General features: G+C 51.5%; 1 protein-coding gene across 3 annotated transcripts in view; it reads left to right on the top strand.

Annotated features, from left to right (window-relative positions):
- The window catches only part of C2H14orf132 (chromosome 2 C14orf132 homolog), a 52,795-nt gene that overhangs the window by 18,605 nt on the left and 9,966 nt on the right, over positions 1–24,224 (top strand). Inside the window, exon 2 of one of the 3 annotated variants that reach the window (XM_033850659.2) lies at positions 18,411–18,499. The exons of 1 other annotated variant lie outside the window; for it this stretch is intronic. The gene's annotated coding sequence lies outside the window, so the exon portion shown is untranslated. One more of the 3 variants, XM_073800076.1, reaches the window with a different exon arrangement.

The raw sequence follows: 24,224 nt of genomic DNA, 5'->3' as shown, positions 1-24,224 counted from the left end.
CTCCTCTGCATCCTCTCCCTCATGGTCTCCAGCTGCCTTGGTCTCCCCAGACTCTCTGTCCCATCTCCTCAACCCCAGAGTCCACTGGGCTCTATCTGGGTTCCCCTTTCCTGCTCCACAGCCTGGAAACTCTTCCCAGGCAGTAAACAGAGTCAATTACTTGTTTCCCATCTCTCAAAGGTCACTGTCCCTCACTGCCTGATGTCCAGCGTCTTGAAAACCATTTCCCTATGTTTTGTCCATTTTTTTATTGGTTCCGTTGGGAGGGTAGATCCAGTCCTTGTTACTCCATCTTGGCTGGAAGTAGAATTTTCTTAACCCTGTGTTTTTAAGAAGTATGCTTCCACACCTACTCCTTTCCTCCCGTTGTGGGAAAAGGAATGTAACGTTGAGTCTGAACCTGGCCCACTGCCTCTCCCTCCCCTCTGGAACCTTGATCTGGCATTTCTCTGTCTCTTCTGAATGTCATAAAATGTGGGTAATGTATGGAAGCTCACAGGTGAGTCTCTGATACCAGACTTAGAAAGCCAGACGGTGCAAGGACTGCCCAAATTCCTTTCTGCGCTGCCATTGTCACTTGCGTTCCTTCAGAGAGTCTTGTGACAGGATTGCTCCGCGGGACATCGTGAGAGCCAGGGAGTGATCCGGGTGTCAGGTTTGGCAGCCAGAAGTTGGGCAGCCTGTTGAGCAGGGCTGGTTTCCTTGGGCCTCCATCCCAGGCACCGGGGCTCGGGGGAGCCTCATTCCCCAGGAGGATGAAAGTGAGGGGGCGGGGAGCAGGTTGCTCCAGCCTCAGGCCCACCCAGGGTGGCAGCCAACAGCTGGGACCCTGTTTGTCCTCTCCAGACCCCATTACAGCCCCTCCCCCATCTCCTCAGCACGGAGCTCTGGGAGCTGATTAGAAATGTATTAAGACTTAGCTTGGGCTTCCCTGGTGGCGCAGTGGTTGAGAGTCCGCCTGCCGATGCGGGGGACGCGGGTTCGTGTCCCGGTCCGGGAAGATCCCACATGCCGCGGAGCGGCTGGGCCCGTGAGCCATGGCCGCTGAGCCTGCGCGTCCGGAGCCTGTGCTCCGCAACAGGAGGGGCCACAACAGTGAGAGGCCCGCGTACCGCAAAAAAAAAAAAAAAAAAAAAAAGACGTGACTTCCAGCAGCTTTGAGGGAGACCTGAGGGGGGTGACTAATGCGCTCCCCGGGCCCCCTGCACCCTCCCCTCTCTTGGCCGTTCTGCCTGCATCTCCTGCCCCCTCGCTGACATCCTGCCAACCCTCCTTCACTCCCACTGGAGATCCCACCTAGGCCCCGCTGTGTATCCCAGTAACCAAATCAGTCAGGCAGGGAGGGCCATGGGGCAGCATGCCATGGGATGGCCCCTGTGCTGTGTTGGGGGATGTCAAGGAACCAGAAAGAAGCTATCACCAGCCTTCGTCATCTTTGTCGCCCCCACCGACGTCATGTGAGCACAAATTACATACAGGATATCAACCTCAAGCACACAGGTGAGGCAGGAGACATCCTCGCGTGGAAGGAGAAGGGGGCGGATGGTGTGGATGAACTTGAGCACCTGCTGAGGGGCAGGCTCTGTGCTGCACGAGCCCCCTGCCAGGGCAGTGCTCTCGCACGCCCATTTTAGAGAAGAGGATAGCAAGGCTCGGAGACCCTGAGGGTCTGGCCCGAAGTCGCCCAGGCAGGAAGGGCTAAGACAGGCTGGGTCTGAGCCCAGGGCCCGGACACCAATGCTGAATAACAGCTGACAGATTGCAGAGCGCTGAAGTGGGAGTGGAGGGGGACCTGAGCCCAAGCAGGTGTGATTCCGTGTCACGAACGTCCGCGGCCCAGCCCTCTGGTAGCCTGCGTGGGCAGAGTGAATTGTGGCTGAAGCAGGTTGTTCCAGAGCTCAGACAGGCTGCCGCCAGCGGCAGAGGCAGAGCCCGCAGGAGGGTGAAAGAACCGGGGAGGGGTCTGGGGGAGTGGAAGCTTGCTCCCTCTGGAAGTGATTGGCCCTCCCTCCTCCTCTGAGCCCCCGACGCTCTGCCCTGCTCTGTCTCAGAGCATCCCTGTGTCTGAGGTTCCCCGAAGGCAAAGGTTCATGTCTCATTTATGCCAGCGTTGCTGCTGCCCAGTCCAGGGCCAGACATGGTAAATAATTAATAAAGGAATCACAAGAGAGCAGGGAATCGATAAAAGCGTGGGAAAAGCTGGGTAGAAAACCACGGGCTACGTCAGCTGGCCGGCCCTTCCTCCTTGGCCGGCATTGTACCTTCCCCGAAGGCACCAGTTACACCGAGTCCTGCCAGCGACCCCACATCCGGTCCCTCAAACTCCCAGGCCCCAGGGCCCTCCCTAGCCCTCTGCAGGGTATCTGCCACATGTGGGCCCAGGACTAGGCCTTTCCATTCAGCACAAGACAGCCTATCTTAGCCCTTCCTGCCTGGGTAACTTTGGGCCAGACGCTCAGGCTCTCTGAGCCTCACTTTTCTCCTCTGAAAAATGGGTGTGTAACAGCACTGCCCTCACAGGGGGGTCGTGCAGCGCAGAGCCTGCCCCTCAGCAGGCGCTCAAGTTCGTCTACACCATCTGCCTCCTTCTTCTACCACCTAAGGCGGCTTGTGCCTCACCTGCGTGCATGTGAATTCTGACTCATGTGTTTGCATTGCGTTCAAACCCTGGCCAGATCACCTGGGCAGATCTACCCTAAAATGCCAGAGTCCCTCTCCAGCATTCCTGTGAAGGTTGAGTCACTCTCTGTGCTTCTTTACCGATGGGGAGCTCACACCACCTCGCAAGGCAGCGGCTTCCACTAGAGGCAGGTAGCCTTGGGCTCAGACGTGGCCCTGCCACTGTGCATCCGGGGAAATCACTCCGTCTCTCCAAGCCTCGGCATTCGTACCTGTGCAGTGGGATGATGGTCGGTGTGGTAACTTACGATAAGTCAGGATTTTGAGGCTTAAATATGGTAACGTGGCACCTTGTAAGGGGTCAGTAAATGGGAATTACTCATTAGGAGCTTCCTCTCTTGAGTCAAAAATCATCTTCCCTTTAACTCTGCCCGTTGGTCCTCGGAAGCGAGTCTAATCCTGCTTGCATGTGGTGGCCTGTTCTGTGATTGCCTGGGGCTGCAGAGAGCACCTGAGATGGGGAAGCCGGATGCCCAAGTCCCAGGCCTGGCTCTGCCCCTCATGACTTGGAGCAAGATACTTAACTTTTTAGAGCCTCAGTTTCTCTGTCTGTTAAATGGGAATAGTGACACCTGGCTCACAGCATGGGCAGGAGAATAAAATGAAATGATGGATGTAAAAGTACACACTGTACAGGACTGCACAAACGCCAGTAAGAGTTATTATGTTTGAACCACCATTCTGCATCTTCCCGCATCATCCCTTTTTGTTTTGGATTAAACGTGGCCATTTCCTTCAAGTATTTTTCCAAATGACTCTTCTCTCTGGAACCAGGTCAGGCTCTGGTCTGTCAGTCTTCTTATAAATGGGTTTTCTCAGAACAAGACATGACGCTCCAGAAGAACCTGTCACCTCCTTGGATGTAGCCCTGATATACCCATTAATATGGCCACTGGGAGCTGAATCTTGCCCTGTGTAATGCCGTACCTTTGCCTCGTGCTAATGCGAGGTCCCTCTTTCCTGAGTGCAGCTGTTCAACCAGTTCTCCCTTCCAGGACTGGTGCAGCTGATTTTTGTGAACCTTAGCAGAGATACGTCAAGAACGGTGAAGGGTGTGACATTTTACCTGCTTGCAAGCTAGCCTGCCGTGACGTAAAAGTTTCTGGCCAAAGACCTTAGACTCATAGACAGAGGGCTTTATTGCTCACAGCACAGTCAGCAGCATGAACTTCACGTTCACATCAGTGCCTCTGACCCTGCAGGTCCCCCGGGGCCAGGAAGAGCAGCCCAGGTGGATTCTGTGAGTGCAGTGGGTTTGTGTAACAGCGAGGAACCCCACAGTTAGGAAACTCCCCTCTTTCAAAGGGAGCTGCTAGCAAACCTGCCCAACCTTTGTCTCAGAGGGAGATATTATCTCAGAGGGAGATAATCATCCTGGTTGGGAAATAAATGTGCCCAGAGGGGACGCTGTCTCTTTCTTAGGAGACACAGTTTGCTGTACAAACATCATTGTTGTACAAACATTGAAAAGATAGTCCTGAACAAGAGCTGTTATGCCTTTACTCAGAAGGCGTGCAGAACACAAAGACCCATGAAGAATTGTCTCCCAACAACGTGTTTATACTTATCCTTCGAAACTGCACAGATCTGGGCTTGCATCTCCCTTGGCCATTCCAGAGCTGTGCCACCTTGGGCAAACCCCTAGCCTCTCTGATCCTCAGTTTCTACAGTCTGCAAAAGGCATAATTCCTACTTTCCCAAAGTGCTATAAGGAGTTCTTTGTAGTGGTCTCCTTGAAGCATCCTCACTATGCCTGGTACAGAGCAGACCACAGAGAGAAGGCAGCAGAACCGCAGTCACCGTGATCTGGAGGTCATCCTTCCGATACGTGATTCTCTCCCGTCTATCTACATCCCTCCCAGACCTAGTCCTCGTGGCTCCTGTCAGATGGAGTAGAGTTGCCATCCTGGCCCCGAGCCCACCAGCCAGTGGCGAGGACCTGGGAAGCTGGTGTCGGGAAGCCCAGAGCAGAGAGAGCAGAGGCTGGTTCATCGGGGCTCCCGGATGAGTTAGTTTCTGAGCCTCAGCTTCCTCATCTGTAACACAGAGCCCACCTCCTAGGGTTTAAGGAAGAATGAAAGGAGATGATAAACAGGGGCTGTTTGGAGCGCATGTGACAGGCGCTCAGCAAAGCCGTTATGATGCCTTTTATGCCTTTTCCTTTCGGTAGCCTAAGACTCCTGAATGCAGTGTGGGGTTAAAGACGGGAGCTTTTGCTGCCTGGTGAGGAAAGTGGCCATTCTAGCTGCTCCCCGGAGGGAGCTGATCAGGAAAAGCAAAACAAAGAAGGCTGTGGGGTGTGAGCTTGTTTTGCAAGCTTCTTGCAGATCGCTCCGCATGCTGGGGGCACTCAGTAGCAGTTTATGGGCGTTTGGATGGCAGGACCCTGTGTTCTGCCTCCTGCAGGAATACAGATCTTCTCTCTGGCCTTGGCAATGACTGTTTACTTATTGTTTGACCTTGTGGGGGGGTGACTAATATACCCTCTCCGGGCTCCATTTAGGAACTCAGTGTAGCTTGATGGTTAAATGTTTGAGATGCAGAGTCAGACAGAACTGGCTTTGAATCCTGAGTTGGAAACCAGCTGGAAGGCTCCAGCATGTCATACAGCTTCCTAAGCCTCAGTTTCCTCATCTCGAAAGTGGGATAATGACCTTTGCCGCCTCGCAGAGCTGTTGGGAGGATCGGACAAGGCCATGCGTGTGCAGATCCTGCCCAGGAGATGGTGCCTACTGTGATGCTGCATTCTTTTCTGTTTCTTGGTCTACAAAATGGAGTGGGAGGGTGGGCGCACAGAATCTCTTACTGCTTGGAGCAATGGAAGACTCCTGGAATCAAGGTCAAAGAATCCTGGTCCAAAGTCTCTTTAGCCTCTTCCTGGTTGTCTGTGACCTGAACAAGTCGCTTTACGTCTCTGCACCGCACCACCCATGGGTCCAGCTCATCACGTCTCCTTCCACCATGTATGGTGAAAACACTAGTCACCATGCCTGGCCTGGGACCCTGGTCAGTGCTCAGGGCCCCTCTCAGCTCTGAGCTTGTCAATCTGCAAGGCTGCCAGCTTCAGAGAGCACCCTGTGTATTCAGGATGTACCGAGCAGGAAGGAAACACACACGGGACAATGTGGGGGGGAGGGGCAGAGGAGCACACAGGGCTGTTAAAGTGGGCTACAGGCAGGTGCCAGTGGCTGGAGCTGCCCGTTGCTCTGTCCCTACCCAGGGATTAGTCCTTGGGGTGTTTTTTGGGGCCACTGGAGTGGCTTAGGCTGATGGCCCCTGCAGCTCGTGGCACCCCAGCGGCAAGCAGGGCGGACCATCCCACGGGCAGACGGATAGGAGCAGCGTCTTTTGCAAAAGGAAAATCTGCTCAGCCTTCTCCTGATGAATGACGTTACTGGGCTCTCAGGGAGTGAAGTCTGTTTTTTTATACTTCTGGTCAGGAAAATTAAGTGGCACTCATGGGTGCTCTGGGGGGAGGAGCATGAGGCTCCAGTTCCCGGATCCATTGCAGAGAGGAGGCTCCTTCTGTCTCTCAGTTCACGTCACGTGGACTGGAGGAATGGCCCTTCCAGGATCTGGCAGTCCCTCGGGTCACTGTGACAGTGCTGACCACGGTAACTCCCACCGTTTGCCGGGTGCCAGGCTCTCTTCTGAGGGCTTTACCTGGATCAACACAGCCAAGCCTCACCACCACACTCTGAAGTAGAAATTCCAATTCTGCCCATTTTTCAGATGAAGCAACTGAGGCTCGAAGAGGTAGTAGCACGGTTGGGTTTTGAACCGGCCACCAGGCACCCACGGGCTCTTTCTCATGGCTTCCTCTCTGGACTCGGTGGCTCTGCAGTTGGGCTGCTTGGTTTTTCGACCTGAACTCAGCCTGAGCGGGGAGTCGGAGAGTGGCAATAATTGGCCACCCTTACATCCCCACCGTGATTTGCAACACAGAGCTTTGAGTCCAGCGAGTCTGAGAGGGGAGCAGGGGTTACCACCTTCGTTTTCAAAGCAGAGACCAAGGTGCAGAGGGGAGAAATGGGCACCGTCTAGCCACACGGGATGCCACCTCCATGCCAGGCTGGATCCCGGCCATTCCGAAGGGGGCAGACAGGGATAGAAACGGAAGCAAGTGGGATGTGCAGGGAGCTGCTCCACGGGAGCTGAGGAAACGGCTGGTGAGTGGCTCAGGGAGGTTCCTGAGCCGCTTCTGAAGGGTGCTCTCTGCCTGCAGAGAAGAGCCCTGCGGTGAAGGGGCAGCGGGGGCTGGTGGGAGAGAGCTGCGCTGATGGACAGAACACAGGACACGTGCTGGATCCTTTGGCTTCAGGGCTCACTGGGGACGAGCCCCCTAGACCACAGCATGAGCCGACCATGCCACTCAGGGCTTCCTGCCAAGCCTTGTTTTCATTCCTTAAGCCACTTAATTTATTCAACAGTGGTCCCCTGGGCCTGGCTCTGTGCTGGGTATTGGAAGAAGAAATGACAAAGACAGTCCCTGCCGCCCAGGGGCCAGCCATCCGGAGGGATAGCAGAGGGACCAAGAGAACTGACAATACTCGGAGAGAAGGGTGGGGCTGGGCCACAGAGGGGGCACCTCAAGCAGCTTGCAGGGGCAGGCTCTGTAGGAGACCTTCCTGGAGGAGGTGTCCCCTCAGGCCTGCCATTACAAGGCTTCCTCTCCTGCTGCTCTGCTTCTGCACACTTGAGCCCTCCTCATGTGTCGTGGCAGCTCTGGTGTGGCCAGGGCTCTGGAGGGAACAGGCTGGCAGGTCCCTGAGTTCTGTATTCTGGGTTCCAGCCAGTCCAGGTTCTGTCTGGCTTGAGGCACCCAAATTTTGACATTGGGGCCCTGAGAGCCCCTCAGGAAGGAAGGCGGGGCAGGGCAGAAGTGAAGTCTGGGTTGTCTCTCCCATCTTTTCCCACCCAGTGAGGCTCAGAACCCCTGCCTGTACCCCACTCCTCGTTCCCCCCACCGCCTGTAATATACAAGGCCCACTGTCAGAGGCCAGCCTCGAGCCCAGGGGGCCCCATGCCTGCCAGCTTCACTCTGGAATTGGCCTGGCTCCTCCCTGAGGCCCTGTGTCGATGCTTGGTCTCCGGGCGTCTGCCCTGGGGCTTTTGCCGCCTGGGAACGTTGGTTCTCCATTCAGGCAGGAGACGCTACAAGGGAAAGCGAGTCGGGCTCATACCGCCAGTCACACACTTGCATCCTGCCGCCCTTAGGAGGGCCTTGGCCTGAGGTGCTGGGGTCTGCGTCCGCACAGAGCCAGTGCAAGTCCTGCGTGCGACAGCGTTGGGGGTGCAGGAATGAACCGGGGGCAGGGTCTGCACCCTGGGTTGGAGCTGGCCTCTAGAAGAGGTGCCCTCCTAGGCCACCTGCTCTTTGCTACCTTCCTTTCACCAGCTTCAGCAACTGTCCCATCCTCACAATCCCCTAGAAAGCCTCCTACTTCGGGGAAACAAGCCGCTCACCTGTGACCCCTGCCCCAGCTGTGATTGTGCCTTTGGAGGAAGACATACCTGCCTTCAAATTCCGTCATCCAGGCTGGTGCGTGACTTGAGCCAGCCACCTGACGCTCTACAACGGTTTCCTTGGCTGCAAAACCGAACGAATGACCTTGGTCTGGAAGATTGGGCGAAGATGGGAAAGACCAGGCGTACAGTGCCTGGCGCAGGCCTGGCCCTGAGCCGTATCTAGATGCAAGGAAGGGAGGCCCAGTGGGGGGAAAGGCTGAGTGCCATCACTGGTTCAAGGCCACAAGCCCATGGCATTGGGGTTGCCTGTCGCCCATACTTGGATGTGCTGACTGCCCTGTGCTCCCTCTGACCAGCCTGGCGCCCGCTGGTGAAGGCTCCTCACTCAGGCCAGCCCCTTCTCCCAGGACTTCTCAAATATGATGATCGGTTCCCATTTTTTGAGCTCCTTCTGCAGGTCAAAGGTGGTGCTGGGTGAGAGGGGAAGAATCGCATTGCATTTAAAAGCTCATCCGTCAGCCACATTGTTTTACTTGCAAAACGATTGTGTGCAAGGAAGCAAAAAGCCTTTAGCTGTGATCCTGGTTTTGAAGAAAATGAGCGCCAGCACTATTGAGCTGATTCACATCAGTTTAGAGAATTGGCCATCATCAGGCTGCTTCCAGCCAGGGTGATGGAGAAAATCCTTCTGAAGCAAACAGTTCATAACCTTGGGTGGCCAAAGAGTTTTCTACAGCAGATATTCTAACAGATGATAACAAACACTCATAGACTCAAGGCTGTAAGTCAGCAGCCCTTAGAATTGTTAAAACAAAGTAGTCGTTATTATAACAGCAAAGCTGGCGGCTTCTCTTGGCAAATAGAAGGGAGCTTGACCTTTTGAGGACAAGATGCAGAATTGGTACAGCTTAACTTAAATGTTATGGTAACTTATGTAAATGTTCAATCATCTTTTATCTGTTTAAACGAAGATAAAAAGCCCAAGTGGGGCTCAGATTTCATGCAGACATGCTGTGGATTTTATTTTATTGTTTGTTTCTGGGTTTATTATTTTAATCAAAGGATAACTTAACAGGCTATACAGAGCACAAGTCTTACGCGCCCAGCCCAGCGAATCTACATATTGTGCAGATAATTTACATAACAAGCCTGACTGCTCTCCTGGAAGAGCCCTGCTGACCAGGTCGGCCCTTGGCTGGGGTCCCCTCTATCCCGACTGATAAGGACGGTTCTCTGTGCCTACACTGTTCATGCACACAGTACAGTTTATGTCGAGCACCTGCTTTCCTTCTGGAAGTCGGGATTGGGTATGTGCTGGGCAGAGGGGACCTACTGACTAGCCCCCAGTACAAACCCTGGGTGCTGCGTAACCTGAGTTGGCGCCATCTTAGACGTTGCATCACAACCTGTTGCTGGGGAATTAAGTGCATCCTGTGGGACTCCTCAGGGAGGGATCTTGCAAGCTTGTCCTCGGTGTCCTGTGGCCTCTTCACCCCACATGCCTTTTCCCTTTGTTGGTTCGGCTTTGTGTCCTGTGCTGTGGGAAGCATGAGTCCTCCCAGAGAATCTCCGAACCTCAAGCGGCTTGCAGCAGCAAGCTTTGTAGGAGACCTTCCTGGAGGAGGTGTCCCCTCAAGCCTGCCATTACAAGGTCTTGGGGACCCCAACATACATGTGTAGACGCCCCGATAACTACCACCCAGATCAAGAAGTGGGACGTTTCCTTATGTCGTCCCCCAGCCAGCGTCCTCGAGGACTTGATCCTTGTCATCCACGGCTCTGGCCATCCCCCCATCCCCGCCAGTAGTTCTTGGGGCGCATCTTTTGTCTCCTGGAAATAGCTGTGCCCTGTCCCATTATCCACTGGAAGAATGTTTCTTAATGACACCATTTCTGCCTGCCTCTCCTCTGACCCCCAGCCCTTAACTCCCCCTTCTGACTTTTAAAAACCTTGTGAATGGGCTTCCCTGGTGGCACAGTGGTTGAGAGTCCGCCTGCCGATGCAGGGGACACGGGTTCGTGCCCCGGTCCGGGAAGATCCCACATGCCACGGAGCGGCTGGGCCCGTGAGCCATGGCCGCTGAGCCTGCGCGTCCAGAGCCTGTGCTCCGCAGCAGGAGAGGCCACAACAGTGAGAGGCCCGCGTACGGCAAGAAAAAAAAAAAAACAAAAACCTTGTGAATATTGGTTTATTGAAAATGATGCACCTTATTAAAATGTCCTCAGGGGTTTTAAAAGTTTGCCTTCTTGCTTGAGGTTTCTTAAAAGGCTATAATCCTTCACCTGCTCTGAGAACATTTTAAAACAGAGCAGGATTTATCAGAACAGTTTTTAATTGAAGTTAACTTTGTGGGTTTTCCCACACAGCCAGACACTCAAGCACATTGAGAGGTTTACGTGCGACCCTGGGAAATGCCAAGTGAGTCTGTTCTCTCAGGCAGAGAGCTTTGTGGGGTGAGGACCAGCAACCACCTGGCTCATCCAGACACATGATGGATCAGACAGAATGGACATAAAACGGAGCCGGAAGGACCAGCCTTCCCAGAATTCTGGGCGCCTCTGGAATGCAGCCGCAGAGTTGCTAGCAGCATTCGTCCTCCATGCAGAGTGGCCACAGATCGCTCAAGGAGCCCCAAGTCCACAGTCCCAGCTCAGCCACGATCCTTGGGTACCTGAGCAAGTTGAGTCCATTCATATGTCTGAAAATGGGCTCAGGACTACCTGCCATCCCACTTTATTCTGAACATTGATGCGCTAATGTATGCAAACAGCTTTGCAGATATAACAGTGGCAGTAAGGATGCAGCCTGCGTTTATTGAGCACTTACTAAGTGCCCAATACTACACTTTATATGTGTTAATCTTCACAACACCCTGGAGCAGGAAGTGCTTTTACCATCACTCCCATTCTGCGGGTGAGGAAACTGAGACTCAAAGGTTACATCACTTGCCCAAGTCCTACAACGAATGAGTGGCAGAGGGGGTTTGAAGGTCTGCAGTTGGACTTCCTAGCTCTCAACCCCTGTGCCAACCTCACCTGTCAACTGCAGCATAACTTGTAGGATACTGTCTGCCTGGGGGCGGCCTCTGTTGAGGGGGCGCTAGCAGAGTGGGATGTTTCCTGACATGGGAACATTCATCCCCAAATTCCCTTGAGGCTGCTGCAGCTCTTGGCCAAGCCTCCTCTCCTCCCGGGACCATTGCAGGTGCCTCTCAACTCGTGGGTTGTGTCTGGTTCCTTCCTGATCCATTTTCCTTTCCTCACCCCTGCCGGAGGAGCTTTATCCTGCTAAGGTTCCTCAGTGACCCTCCCCTGCCCCCCGGCCCATGGGATAACATCCCGATTCTTGGGCTGACCCTCCATCCCCGTGAGCAGACCCAGGCGTCCTCTCTAGACCTGGGGCCCCACGTGCACCTTCCTGGTCCCCGCTTCATGCCGCCTGAATCCTCCATGCTTTCCCTGGAATGCTCCCTCCCCTCCTTCAAGGCCAGGTTCAGAACCCCCGCTCTGGGAAGCCAGGTGCCTTATCTTAGACCCCTCATTCCAGGCAGCTCTTCTTCTGTACCAGTATCTCGGCGCTGCCCCCTCCCATCACTGGGCTGGCATTGGTGCAGACGGACGTCAGGTGCAGGTCCTGTGGCCCAAACTGGGTCATTCTTCCCAGCCTCCCCCAGCGTGGAACATGGGGCTGTCATGAAGGCAGGTGGGGCTGGGTGGCAGGCCCAGGTCTGAGCTGGACCCCCACACTCGGTGCGGGACCTCAGGCAAGTCCTCACCCCCCAGAGCCACAGTCTCTTGGCCGGTACGGATGGATAGTGGCCCTGTGTACACAGCGAGCGCTGAAAGAGCAGAGCCAGTGGAGATGTGCTCTGCGGGGTGTAGAAGTTTCCAGCATCGTGTGTGTTTCTTGGGTCCGTGGATAAGCAGTAGGTTGAGCTTATCCCAGCAGATGGTTTGCGTTCCCCACACTCTCTTTCTCTTGCTCTTAGCTGGGGACTCACCCTCCTTTTGCCTCATCCACTCACTTGCTTTCCTCCTTGGCCAGGCGCCTCTTCCCTCTGCTCACCACCAGCCAATCAACAAACACGTATCTGTCCAAAGAGGGATAAGCCCTACATCCCATCCGTCCCACCAAACATCAGAGGGTCCAAGATGCCATCTGGGAAGGGGGTGGGCAGAGGATTCCCTGACCCCCTACACACCCCTCCAGCCCATTTCCCCAGCTCACTGTTTGCTGCAGATTATTGAGTTGGAAGGAGAATGCTGAGCTCCTAATCCAGAGTTTGAAAAGGTTCTCTTCAGAGATGCACCACCTTAAAGTAGTAAAAATAAAGTGCAAAGAACCACCAACTACTACGGCTAATAATAATAGTAGTAGCACTAGTTACTAGAAATATGGTAGCTTATTAAATGGTGATCCACGCAGTGCCAGGCCCTGTGCTTAACACCCTGTTGCAAGCATTGAGCTCAGGTCTTTATATCTGTGGGCTCATGCAATCCTCACAGCACCCCAAGGAGGGAAGTGCTCTCACTGGTCCCATTTTACAGGTGAGAAAAGTAAGGCTCAGAGAGGGTGAGGGATTCGTCTGTGGTCACACAGCTGCATGGTAGCCAAATCAGATGTTGACATCAGATGGCCCAACTCCTTGTCCTGCGCTTTCTCTCTGTTGGAGTAGCTGGGGTTTGGTATAACTTGTTGCCGTTGGGCATGTGTATTTGTCGCCCCAGATTTCAGTCCGTAAATTTACTCAAAGAGCTGCCTGTTTTTTGGGTAAAAGTGTTTGACAAATGGCAAACAGGGCCACCAGGAGAGCCCAGAGTGGTTGCTGGCGCTGGGTGTGATGAACATCCAAGCTCCAGTAGCGAATATGATGTTTGTGGGTGTCTGTTTCATTTACTGTTTTCCTTTAAGTAGAACTTGTTAGCCACAGTAGAGCCAGTATGTAACAGATGACGCCTGCGGGTGAGCAACATTTAAGGAAAGAAACGCCTCAGCCTAATTCCCTGGCTTTCTCACTAGTTCTCAGTGAGGGAATTCCTCTAATACTGAGTCTCTCTCTCGGTCACCACATCCCACCTTAATGAGGAGGTAATCAGAATTCCTGACGACAAATCCTCTATCCAAGGGGCTAGACCTTCGGCGCGCTTTGAAGTCAAGAGCCCTCGCAGGCAGCTTTCTTATCTGCTGGCTGCTTTTCTCCAGCAAGTCGCTTCACTTATTGAGTGCATGCTGTGTACACATCATCTCTAACTTCCTCAGGGTCTGGAAGTCGGGGTGTTGCCCCACAGATCAGGTGAAGCAGCTGAGCTTGGGGTGAAGTGGCCTGCCTGTGGCCACACCATCCGTGGGAGACAGAGCCTGAATTTGCACCCTGACCTGAACCCCAGCCCTTCTTTCCACTTCACTTATGTGATGAGCATCATGGTCTTTGATTGCTCCCAGTTCATCAGGACAGAGAGGACCAATGGATCTTTGTCTTACCCTTTCATTTATCTGCTCTTTCTTTCTCTTTCTTTCTTTTTTTTTTTTTTTGCGGTACGTGGGCCTCTCACTGTTGTGGCCTCTCCCGTTGCGGAGCACAGGCTCCGGACGCGCAGGCTCAGCGGCCATGGCTCACGGGCCCAGCCGCTCCGCGGCATGTGGGATCTTCCCGGACCGGGGCACGAACCCGCGTCCCCTGCATCGGCAGGCGGACTCTCAACCACTGCGCCACCAGGGAAGCCCTCTTCTTTCTTGCCTGCATGTTGCAAAAGCTGACGTGGAGTTTACAGCCACCCACGTGTGTCTTTATATTAATTATTTGAAACAACAGGACTGTCTTTTTCGATTGGAAAGGAGGCGTTTTCTGCCTCTTCTTAGAGCAAATTCCTCCTGCCCCATCCCCACCGTGTTCCCTCCAGCTGCTGGTAACAATCAGATACTCTTAACACCAATCCTCTGAGTGGCATGTTGTCAGACCCCTTAGGGAACAGGCCCAGATTCCTTTTCAGCTTAAACTGGACCAGGGTTTTTCCACAGAGGATTGAAGTGCTTTCTTTGCTCTTGGCTGTCAAACACACCCTCTCTTGGGGTGCCCTGGGCCTCGTTTGTCCTCGAGTGTTTTTAAATACTCTTGGGAAGACTACAACCTTGTTTCTAAGATGATTTCTCTCCAACAGGCAGGTTTCCTATGGTGCATAATACAGATGTGATTTTGCCCAAACAAGCCAGTGAGCATTTATTGAGTGCCTGCTGTGTTTCAAAACACTCAGCGTCAAAAATAGCACAAGTGCCCCTGCCCTGAATCTCAAAACAAGAGGGTGTCAGTACGCAGTAAAACCATGACTCTTACCGCATAAAAAGAAAAATCTTTTCATCTGATGCGTGAAGAAACCCTGGGAGGTAGATGAGGCAGAGATGAGGGGGTGGGAGATGTTTGTTTGGTAAGCTGAGGCCAGAGAGGTTCTTAAGCAGCTGTTGATTTGCAGCTGCAGACAAGGTCTCAGCCCTCCTGGTCCCTGCAAGACCCCCGACGGTGGCTGGTTACCCTCGGGGACAGAAGAAGGAGTAGCTCTCAGTGGCCATGCCAGCTGGAAAGGAATTAAGGCTCCTTGTAAGCAGTTCCTTCTTAAAAAGTCCTCTTGACCCAAGGACAGGACTGTGGGGACTTTGGGGAAGAACAGAAGCCACGGCCCGGTCTTCATTTGCTTCCCGGGCGCGCTGAGATGCCGTTCGGGCTGTCTCTGGAGCCACCATGCTCTCTGGCGGGGATTACGTATATGGACCTGGCCTTCTGTCTCCTCTGTGCCCTGTTTTCTTCACAACACACTAGGCTCTCTTTTCAGCCCTGGGTTTCCTGGGCTTACTGGCTTACTTTGGAGGGCTGCAATCGTTGATGTCTGTGACATCCTTTGTTTACTGATATGGCAAGAAATAGTCCCTTTCTCATCCTCGTGGAAACCTGGAAGCTTCCTAGTCATACCCTGCCTTGTGCTGTGTCTTCCCCTTCTTCCTGCACACACAGGTTTCCCTGGGGAGGAGCGGTGTGGCGATTCACTGGGACCTTTGTAGGTTGGAGGAGACTGGTGTCTTAAAAACGTTCCGTGGAGATCCCAGTGTCTCCCTCCAGTGTTGTTATTTGTTTCGTGTCATGGTTACTACTGAAAATGATTTTGTCGTTTTGTCCTATAGAGGAGGGGAGATTTAAAAAATGACCCAAAAGGATCCACGTAGGGGGTAGAGATGCTGGGTGTGCCGTCACTCCAACCTGCCTTCTCTCTGGGGTGCACACACTCGCAGAGGTAAAACGCACTGTTTTAATTTTATTTCATTGGTAAATTCTGTCCCCACCCTCTCCCTTCCTCTCTCTCTCTCCCTCCTTCTCTCTCTTTCCCTTTCTCCTTCTCTCTTCCTCCAAAATAAAGATCACATGGCTTTTCTCTTTGCATCTCTGGCTTCCACACCGCCCGGGCTCTGTCCCCCGCCCACCCCCCACCACCAATGGAGTAGATGCCTGTTTACCCAATGAGTGAACAGCGGAACAAATTTCCCACCATCACCCTAAGGCCACGGGTCCCCACAGGGGACACTCATTTGGTTACAGTGATGCTATTGAATCACTCCAAAGACGCTACTGAATTCATTGGGGCAGAATAGGTACTAATTTATGACAACCGTTGCCAACTATTCCCTAAGGAAGAACTTCAGAATTCCCCTTTGTTTTGTGTTTGCTCAACTGCAAATAGCCATGGAGGCGGCATCATCCCGTCTCTCCTTGAGGTTCTCAGCCTCAGTCCTCGAAAAACAAGTGACGGCCCCTGAATTCTCACTGCGGTCCATGTGGATGCCCTGTGAAGGATAGGGTCCTGGGAGCCCGGGACCACCACACTGATGTCTGGCCTTTCTCTCTCCAAGGCCAGTGTTCCCTTTATTCCTGGTAATCGAAGATGATGTGTTCTGACGAGACAGCATTTTCTCCTGCTGAGTTCCTATGGTAACGGTTTCAAAGATGGTGAATTTGATTTTTCCTCTTCATTCTGTAATGCTCTCAGGCTTTCCAAAAATATCCTTATTTTTCTGGGCCTTATGTGGGTCTAGAAATATTCTGCCACAGCAAGTAGGCCCACCTCATCCACCATGTAGATATTGTATCAAAGAGTGCAAGGTGCAGCAAGTAATTGAGAAAACATTTTAAATATATATCTATACTTAGCTTCTACTTTGTGTGAGTTGATGTGCTAGGCATCAGGGATACAAAGAGAAATTAAACTCAGCTCTTAGCCTTAAAAAGCTCGCAGCCCCTAAAAAAGATAAACAACTACACAGCTAGCCATGATGCAATATGATATAATGTAACAACATGACATTATATACTCTAATGGAACACTAGGACATAGCTAACTATAATATAATGTAACATGACATGATGTAATGTTAGTACATAGTAAACTGTAATATGAGGTAATGTAACAATATAATGTAATGCGATATAAATATAATGTGATGTAACCTAAGAAATATAATGTAATGTAACATAATAAATATTTCATCAGTTGTAGGAATAAATTAGTGGAGAAATCCGTTCAGTCTAGCGTGACAACAAGGGTTGGAGCCGGCAGACATGAATGTTGATTTCTGATCAGTTACTTACAGCTGTGCAAGCTTAGGGAAATGACTGCCCCTCTCTGAGCCCCCTGTCATCCCCTGGTGTTGGGCTGGTGTGAGGGTGAAATAGCACCCATCCAGCCCAGAGCAGCTCTTCCTTGGGACTTCCTGCTCATCCCTGCTGGGCCCCTCGGTGCTCAGGAGAGCCTCAGGAGAGGAACACAGGTGGAGGACCCACAGGCAGTAGAGGGGCAGGTGAGCAGCTTGAGCTAGGAGGTGGCTGTGTGAAAATGCCTGGCGAGTGGAGCTCAGGGGGAGGTAAGAAGGGCAGTGTGGCCCATGCAGGTGATGGGATCTGACCCGTCACCACCCCCGATCAGGAAGCTTTTTGAGAGTCACCGTTGCACAAGACTGATATCACAGTGGGTCCATGCTACCGAGGGAGGTACCGAAATAAACGCAGGAGCTGTGCTAACAGCTCTGCGTGTGCACTCAGCACTGGTCCTGATGGCATTGTGCCTTGTCACATTTGGGGGTGCTGCAGGCGTGATCTCCACCTCTCTCTCTGAGGGAATGAAGCATCTCTCCTCTTGGTCCAGTGCAGCATGGGCACACGAAGGCATGTGTGCGCCGCATAGAGCAGCTCTGGAGACGGTTGTGGGGCGATGCCTCACCACACTGCTCTCCCCTTCTCAGCACGTGCCTCTGCTTCCTCTCCCCGCCTGTCCAACAACTGTGATGATGGTACCCGACCCGAGGGACGGTTCATGGCAAAATACCGCGCGCAGAGATGCCCAGGGCGTACCTGGCGTAGAGCAGGCTCTCAGCAAACATTAGCTTTTATTTTTCTTTCCTCCATTTTGTTTTTAATTAAAACTCTTCAGTGTGTAAACACTGGCCAACAGGAGTGGCAGGTATTGACGTTAGGAAGCAAATATTGCCATTAACTTCAGCCTCCGTGGAAGAAACACACGGGAAGGTGGGCAGCCGGCTGTGTGCTGTCAAGTTTGATAAAAGGGCAGAACTGTTTTTCTCCTTGTGCTTTTTCAACAAAATAGCCAAGTTTGGGGGCCAGTTCTCTGCCAGGATATCATCCCCAGGTATCACGTGACTTCATGAGAAGGCCTTCAGGATTGGTGGTCTGGAGGCCTGGAAGCCATCCCCCCCCCCCCGCCGTCTCACACACACACACACACACACACACACTTCTGATTCCTGCCTCTTGCTAGCTAAGGGACCAACCTCAGGCAAACTCCTTAACCCTTTCCGGAGGCAGTATCCGTTTTTGTTGAAGGCCTTAATAAAAGTGACCCGCGCCAGACCCATTAGCAGTTTGAAGATCCAGACTGAAGGCGTGCGGGGAAGTGGCCACACACCCCACACCCGGCTCTAGCCTCCACCCTCAGGATGCCCCTGTGTCATCTTGGTCTCTCCATTGGCCCGCGGGTCCCTAGCAGGCAGCCGAATGGGTGTGGGTGAAAGACTGCCATCCTGCGACGCTCTTTGCCTGCGGTTTGCAGGGACAGGAGAGCTCATTCTGAGCGTCCTCTGATCTGTTGAGAGAGGGAAACAACATCCCATGAAGTGTGAATTGTCTGAATAGAGGTTCCATCTCAAAAGTCATTTGAATCAAGTTCAAGATTCGTGTACAAACTTCACTCTTCCCACCTTCTTAAAGGACAACTTTTGGAGTAAGATAGACACGCAGGAAAACGGACGGCTTTCTGCATCTCCTCCAAGTGAACGCGCGCATGGACCAGCACCCAGGTCAGAGCACAGCCAGCCCTCACCCCCCACCCCAGGAGCAGTTCTCACGCTGACACAGGATATTAGTTTTGCCTGTTTGTGACCTTAATAAAAACCACACTTTCCCAGCCTGGACACTATTGACATTTAGGGCTGGATGATTCTGTGTTGTCAGGGGCTGTCCTGTGCGCCGTAGGGCATGGGGCAGCGTCCCTGCCCGCAACCCACTAGGTGCCAGGAGCACCCCCCTGTCCGCCAGCTGTGACAATCAAAAATGTCTGTAGACATCACCAGAAGTCCCCTAAGGGACAGAATCCCTCCCAGTTGAGAACCACTGATAGAAATGGAATCACACTGTGTGTTCTTATTTGTGTCTGGGTATTTTGTTTTGTTTTTGTCATCATTGCGTTTGTGAGATTCATCCATGCTGCTGTGTATAGCTGTGGTTCATAATCATTGCTGTGTAGAATTCCGTTGTGTAAATATTGTCGCAATGTATGTATCCTTCTACTGTTGATGGGCACTTGGATTATTTCCATCTTGGGGCTGTTCTAGATGGTGTCGCTATGGACACTTGGGTACAGGTGTTGAGCACATGTACACCTTTCTGTTAGGTGTATAGTCTGTTTTGTGATGTCTTTTTGCCTCTCCTGCCAGCCCCCATGTGGCTTCCATGCCTCCATCACAAGGGAACTTCCTCATATGGTGAAATGCCCTGGCTAAACCCCTGCCCCCTTCAGCCTTCTCCTGGACCCGGTGGCATAAACTCCGGTGTTCTGATTGCCATCAGGGCTGGTGCATCACTCCAGTTAAGCCACTAACACTCACCACACTACCCAGCAGGGACCCCCAGCCTCTGGCCAACTCATCACCACAACTGAGCGCTCTCTCCTGATGGGGTCTGGGGGAAGCCTGTTGACCAGCCCTGTAGCCCCAGGGGATGGGACCACTCAACCTTGGGATCCTGTACTCCAAGATGGGCCGTGGGGGGAGGGTGACGGGCAGCAGTTCCCATTCTGATGACTTTTCACATGATTGTCACTTTCCTTGATCAGAAAGTTCTCCTGACCCATGTCATGTGCTGACCAAGGTGGCAGGATTTGGATGTTAAACTTGCCAGCCCTCGAATCAAAGCCTATGTTTCCTTCCTTCCTTCCTTCCTCCCTTCCTTCCTTCCTTCCTCCATCCCTCCCTCCCTTCTTTCCTGTGTGCCAGATTATGTATATATTTTGTTAGATTTATAGTAGTGTTCTGTTTTCTGGTGCTCTTGTAAATGAAACTTTAAAAATTTTCTATTCCAATTGTTCATTGCTTGAATATAGAGATATAATTAATTTTTAATATTCACCTTGTATTCTGTGACCTTGTTAAACTCACTTATGAGTTATATGATCGTTTTGTAAATTCTTTGGGATTTTCTATGTAGACAATCATGTCATCTGCAATTAGAGACAATTTTATTTCTTCATTTCCCATCTATGTACCTTTTATTTCTTTTCCTTGCTTTATTGCACTGCCTAGAACTTCCAGTATGACATCCTTGCCTATTCCTTAGATCTTAGAGGGAAAGCATTCAGTTTCTCACCATTAAGTATGATATTAGCTCTAGATTATTTGTTTGTTTGTTTTTTTGGAGGTACTCTTTATCAGATTTAGGGAGATCCCTTCTATTTCTATTTCGCTAAGAGTTTTTACCACTAGTATATGTTTAGTTTTGTCAAACGCTTTTCCTGCATCTATTGATATGATTATGTTTTGTTTCTTCTTACTTCTGTTAGTATAGTGAATACATTAATTGATTTTCGAATGTTGACCCAGTCTTGCATTATCCTTTCTTATATGTTGCTGGATTCAATTTGCTAATATCTGTTGTCTACTTTTTGTCTGTGTTCAATTAGGAAATTGATCTTCCATCTTCTCTTCTTGTCATATCTTTGATTTTTGTAGCAGGATAATGCTAGCATCGTAAACATAATTTGGGAAGAGTTCCATAAAATAAACTGGAAAGTGTCTTCTCTTCTGTTTTCCGGAAGACATTGTATAGAACTGGTGTTATTCTTCCTTACACGTTTGATAGAATTTGTCAGTGAAACCATTTGGAGATTTCTTTTTTCGGAAATTTTGCCTCATTTTATGTAAGCAGTGGTCCTGATATCAGTTCTGACTGTGATACCTTTGCAATGTTGTTCAGACTCAGGGGTGGGTCTGGGCTTGGGCAGGGGTCTTAGTTCTGTTCTCAAAGGCTTTATTACTATTCCTTGGTTCGTTTCTGTGCATGCACAGCTTGGAGCGAGCCCAGAATGTGTGAGGTTTACACACGGAATTAGGGGACCCCTTCTCCACTCTCCCCCCTGAAATTTACTCCCTGGGGTGCTCTTTGGCTCCAGGAATGGTGTTTCCTAACCCTCTAGCTAGAAAGTCAATGTTTCTGTCAACTTTCTCCTCCTGTGCTGTCACCCAGCTCTGCACAGCCAGGATGCCTGCTCTGCAAAGCAGGTGAGAAAAGAGAAAGAAAAGATAAGGGGATCTCTCCACACTGTTCAGACTATGGGGGCCCTTTTCTCTGTCCTGCTGGCCAGAAAGAAGGGTTTTCTCTTGTGTTTTAGGTCCCGTGTCACAGCCGCCACCATTACTGCCATCCAAGCACAGTCCAGAGACTGAGACCGGCCCTGGGGCAAGTCCAGGAGAGAGAAAAGAGAAAAAAAGAAAGAAATTGGAGATTCTACCAGAACCCCCGGCTCCCAGGAGCCCCCTCCTTTCAGTTCTCCATCTAGAAAGAGGGGTTTCTCCCAGGGCTTTTCTGTGGAAGCCAGAAGGGAAGGAGGGAGAGCCCCAGAAAGCATCCCCTGCTGTCTGCCTTCAGGGTCCCCCCCCCCGCCCCGCCCAGCCCACCTGCTGTGCTCCTCGCAGAGTCAGGCCCAGAGTTCCTAGCTGCGCTGTGTCTCGGCACCAGAAACCTTTCATTGTAGTTTAATGTTTTTATAAGGGTTCCCTGGGTCTGGGGCTAGAATCCTCATTGTTCAGACAGGAAATGTACCCAGCAGTAGAAGTGGCCCAGCTGGGCCTGGAGCCAGGATGGCATGTCCTCCTGGGGCATCTCCAGGCATCTCGGCCCAGTCACGGCTGCGTGGTTACTCCCCTCCCCGGGTCTGGAGGTAAAGCGCCCTTGCGGCCAGTGTGGTGCACCCTTCAACCCAGACCTCCTGGGAATCGTTATGATTGGTAATATCCACAGGCAGGAAATGGAAACTTGGCCCCTTTCTCTCTCCTGCCCTGATGGGCCTTCAAGCCTCACCTTCAGAATGCATTGTAAGGGGATCCTGGTTTATCCTGCAGTGGGCCTTGAATTCCATTTCACATGTTCCCAGTGGAATGCACTGGAAATTAACCAGATCCAAAGGCACAAAATGGAGAAAATCAAAAGAGATTCACTGTGGCGAGGCCTTGAGAGGAGAGCAGGCCCGGCTTTCCGCCCTGAGCCCTTGGGGTCCACCCAGCTATGACAGCAAGGGTGACACTAACAGTTACGGCTCGTGAGCATTGGGTACTGACAGCTGGGACATTGCATATTTCAGACACGAGCACCCTGGGGTGGGCGTAAGGAGTCCCACTATTGGCCTCATTTTACAGATAAAGAAACTGAGGTCCAGAGAGAGTCAGCCACTTGCGTGTGTCACACAGCCAGGAAGGGACAGCGCTGGGGCTCTACCTCATGCCTGATTCTTCAGCCCACGAAATTGACCTCAACTTGCCTTGTTCTTATCTCTGTCAAAGTGCAGGTAATTCCATTTTATGACAGTGTGTTTGAGTCTGTATTCCTCTAAAGTGTGAGCCCTGCAAGGTCCGAGGTCACGGGTTACCCCTTGGCATCCCTCATGTCTGTCCCACACCTCCTGGAGCCGAGTGGGCCTTCAGCGTTTGTTGAATGAATAATGAATGGGTGAATGACACTCTGTATCTATCCAGCCTTTATATTTGGAACACAGAGACCCCCTCAGGAATTTAGAGATGAGACAAATTATCTTGATAATGTTTGTAGTGTGGCTGGAGGCGTCCCTGGAACTTTCCGATGAACCAGGTCACACAGGATCCTGGGCCACAGATGGCAGGCTTCTGCAGAGACAAAACCGAGGGGATGGTTCTTTGTAAAAATTCTGAAATTGCAGCTCTTTCTCTGATTGCATGGAGGCGCCAGATTTAGCAAATAAAAACACAAGACAGAGGCCCAATTAAATTTGAATGTCAGATAATTTTTTAATACAAATATAAATTTTTGCCGTAAGTATGTCCAATGCAATATTTGGGATATACTTATATAAAATTACTTTACTATTATTATACTAAAAATTATTTTGTTGTTTATCTGAAATTCAGATTTAACTGGGTGTCCTGTATTTCATCTGAGGATTTTGTTTTTTAATTTTTATTGGAGTAGAGTTGATTTACAATGTTGTGTTAGTTTCTGGTGTACAGCAAAGTGAATCAGTTATACATATATCCACTCTTTTTTAGATTCTTTTCCCGTATAGGCCATTACAGAGTACATAGTAGAGTTCCCTGTGCTGTACAGTAGGTCCTTATTAGTTCTGAGGATTTTATCTAAGGGCTTATCTGACAATCCTCACCACTCAGGCTCCCACTTTAGGGCCATTAATAACTGGCTCCGGCCTTCTTAGTATCTGGCAAGACTTCTGAGCACTGGGCTTGACCTTGGCGGTCACTCATCTGAGCTGCTCCCTGGTAAGTAAGGCTCAGAGAGAGAGGCAGGGCTCCAGCAGGGCCAGAACCCAAGTCTCCTGGCCCCAAAGGGACAGGGGACAATACGAATGTTTTTACTGCGGAACAACTTTGAAATCCGCAGCCCAGGAGCAGTGAATGTAGCTGTGGCTCGGCCAGGATCCTGCAGTGCCAGGGACCTGAGGACGGCCTTCTAGGGAAAAGAGTCTGGTGGAGCCCAGGGTACAGCCAAAAAGCTCCCCTTCACAGAGCCGCCACCAACAAGTGGCCATTCTCTCTCATTTCCTCTCCTCTGAAAGGTGCTCATTATTCAGGAAAGTGTGGCTGGGCCACCTCTGGTGACCGTGCTCTGAAGATTTCCTTTTGAAAGCATCTTCTGTTCCTTTCCCTGGAGGGGCCCAGCTTAGGGGAGATTTATGTAACCTCCGTCTCCTCAGTGGGAACAGACGGAGACCTGGAGGGCCCACCTCCACGGAGCTGCGCTTCTGTGGGGGGCAGGGTGGGCACCCTGGAGGATGGTGCCGCAGTGTCCATGACAGCCACGCCCTCCTGGAGGCCACACATGCCACGCGGTGACCCCAGCACTGAAGGATGGCGACCTGGAGCTCTGGGTACCATCTTTGCTTCCGAGGGTGGCTGGTCCTACCGTCTTGCGTGTGATGCTCTCCAGTGTTCAAAGGATTGCTCTTAACATTATGAAGTGTAAAACACCAAAAAGTGACAGACATCCATGTGCCCACTAACCAGAGGAGAACACTTTTGAATATTTTACCATGTTTCTTCATCTTTCCTTATAAGAAAATATTACAAACAAAATCAGTCTCTTACCCCCATCTCCCCCTTTCTCAGAGGCAGCTGCTGCTGTAAATCTGGCTGATGTATTCACAGTCCATGTCTGTACGTTTACATACATGTGGATACACGCATAATATATGATGTTACTGTTAGGCGTGTTTTTAATTTCAGGGATGGCAACTGAGTTTATTTTGTGACTCGCCTTTCTCCCCAG

The sequence above is a fragment of the Tursiops truncatus genome, chromosome 2 (genome assembly GCF_011762595.2).
Source record: "Tursiops truncatus isolate mTurTru1 chromosome 2, mTurTru1.mat.Y, whole genome shotgun sequence".
NCBI classification, from domain to species: Eukaryota; Metazoa; Chordata; class Mammalia; order Artiodactyla; family Delphinidae; genus Tursiops; species Tursiops truncatus.
The sequence above is the reverse complement of the archived record's forward strand: the minus strand, read 5'-3'. Positions and strand labels throughout refer to the sequence as shown.